Here is a 2,822-nt window from a genome sequence, read left to right as displayed (position 1 = left end):
ATTATATTGTGTTTATAATTTTAAATCATTGACAGTGTGTTCGATTCACATTTTCAACATAATTTTTTCAGTTGTAGATTTCCTAATACAATTATTATATAGAAATTGTAATATATTCCAAGACTTTTATTACATTCCACATTTTTCAATAGTTTGTTATTAGGTTAAATAGACCGCTGTTAAATTTTTAAAGTTATTACCAATGTTTTGGTCGTCTTCTTCGACAAACTATGTAACAACCAAATCAAAGAGTCAGAAACCAATCCGAAGAGTGAGAAAAAAAAAGATGTGTGGTGTCGTGGAACACCGGATAGGAACGAAGTTCCTTATTATAAAAATATTAATTTTAAGTTCTATTCGAGGTATAAATAAAATAAAACTAGAGGTTTCGCAACAACCCACGGTCATTCGGTAACTTGCGAACTTATTGTGGTACACTTCATTCACGGTTGTTTGTATAAGAGTTAGTGTATTGCGCAAACGAACGTTCTGAGATCGTGGTCAATGAATGATAAAAAAATATGTTATTTTTTGTACGTTATTACAAAGTTAAGTCGTACACTGTGTGCATTACTAATAAAAGTCTTACGTTACGGACGTTTTTTACCGGTTAGGGTACCCCTCCGCATCGTCCCATAAGGAGCTTCGTTCCAAGAAAATAAAACATACCAAACTAAAAAAATAAAAAAAGTGTGTGTGTCCGCTCCGACGCACGACTGGAGTTTACTGGATATAAAAAATTAAACGAAACAATACGAGAAATAGTTCTATATTACGACAACACGATACACAACAGATTATTAACAAATTAACGAGACACAAAACAAACGACTAACAAATATATGAAAATACAATAATGAGAGAAACGCGCGATCAGTACGAGGCTTTGTGGCGGACTGCCGGCGCAGCAGCCCGGCGTCACCTGCGATAACGCGGCCGCGCGTTGGCTCCTGATTGGCGCGCGCACGCATCACGCAATCAGGAGCCAATCAGGCGCATAAAGCATTTCGTGTGACATGCTAGGCGCATAACGCATTTCGTGTGACATGCTAGTACGATTTTGGTCCCCATAATTTTCATACCCCGGGCCTATATATGTAAATCGATTCTAAAGGAGTAAACTCCAAAAAGTGTGTGTGTCCGCTCCGACGCACGACTGGAGTTTACTGGATATAAAAAATTAAACGAAACAATACGAGAAATAGTTCTATATTACGACAACACGATACACAACAGATTATTAACAAATTAACGAGACACAAAACAAACGACTAACAAATATATGAAAATACAATAATGAGAGAAACGCGCGATCAGTACGAGGCTTTGTGGCGGACTGCCGGCGCAGCAGCCCGGCGTCACCTGCGATAACGCGGCCGCGCGTTGGCTCCTGATTGGCGCGCGCACGCATCACGCAATCAGGAGCCAATCAGGCGCATAACGCATTTCGTGTGACATGCTAGGCGCATAACGCATTTCGTGTGACATGCTAGTACGATTTTGGTCCCCATAATTTTCATACCCCGGGCCTATATATGTAAATCGATTCTAAAGGAGTAAACTCCAAAAAGTGTGTGTGTCCGCTCCGACGCACGACTGGAGTTTACTGGATATAAAAAATTAAACGAAACAATACGAGAAATAGTTCTATATTACGACAACACGATACACAACAGATTATTAACAAATTAACGAGACACAAAACAAACGACTAACAAATATATGAAAATACAATAATGAGAGAAACGCGCGATCAGTACGAGGCTTTGTGGCGGACTGCCGGCGCAGCAGCCCGGCGTCACCTGCGATAACGCGGCCGCGCGTTGGCTCCTGATTGGCGCGCGCACGCATCACGCAATCAGGAGCCAATCAGGCGCATAACGCATTTCGTGTGACATGCTAGGCGCATAACGCATTTCGTGTGACATGCTAGTACGATTTTGGTCCCCATAATTTTCATACCCCGGGCCTATATATGTAAATCGATTCTAAAGGAGTAAACTCCAAAAATAAAACATTTTTTGTGCACTTTCGGAAAGTAAATTTAATACTAAAACACGTAAGCTGAAGCTCAGAGATGATTGAAGTAAAAATAACAATTGACATTCGACGAATAGGCTTTGAGTAAATTTTTAATAGTATATTATGAATTACTTACAAATATAATATTTTTTACATAAATGTTGTTGACAAGCGGGGTCAATTTGCCACGGCCTAGTTAATGAGGGAAGGAGCTGGCGAGCACGCTTCGCCTTATATTGTTGCTTCATGCAAATACCATTATGGAAACTATAGTGGACTTATTCAATATTGAGTTATCGGAGCTTTGTAAGCCCGTTATGAGAAGACTATCAAAAAGCTTTATTCAAACTTTGTTTTATTCATTTTTATGTACCGGACTGTATCGACGATCGTATTAAATTCCTAATTTAGCTCCCGTATTGTTTTTGATTCTATTGAACTTCCATTACACCAAAGTTTTTTCACATTACAGAAAGTCGTACGTGCCCAATTTTAATAAATCCCGTAATTTGAAAGCATGCATTCGTACAACGATCCTAATCATTTTTGCCATAGCAAATCCTGTTACCTCTCTAAAAGTTCGGGTTTCTAGTAACATCATAATATGAGAAGTAATCAATATAGTACCACAAAAAAAAACACTTTTAATAACGAAGAGTTTCTTAAAAGTAGTGGTCCCGCAGTAGTCGAAATTCGACTATAATTAATTGGAATTGTAAGCTTGTACACTATTATGATTGTATCTTATACTTCTATAATCACAAATTTCGCCAAGATCACGCTATAAAAAATATTAACAA

General features: G+C 38.4%; 1 long non-coding RNA gene across 1 annotated transcript; it reads left to right on the top strand.

Annotated features, from left to right (window-relative positions):
* Positions 1 to 680: 680 nt before the first annotated feature.
* Positions 681 to 2,004, top strand: LOC149501028 (uncharacterized). Its single transcript, XR_016324604.1, has 4 exons — positions 681 to 993; positions 1,024 to 1,463; positions 1,494 to 1,903; positions 1,934 to 2,004. It is a non-coding gene; the product is annotated as an uncharacterized LOC149501028 (long non-coding RNA).
* Positions 2,005 to 2,822: the final 818 nt, after the last annotated feature.

Source organism: Bombyx mandarina, chromosome 18 (assembly GCF_030267445.1).
Source record: "Bombyx mandarina strain Sakado chromosome 18, ASM3026744v2".
Taxonomy (NCBI): domain Eukaryota; kingdom Metazoa; phylum Arthropoda; class Insecta; order Lepidoptera; family Bombycidae; genus Bombyx; species Bombyx mandarina.
The sequence above is the reverse complement of the archived record's forward strand: the minus strand, read 5'-3'. Positions and strand labels throughout refer to the sequence as shown.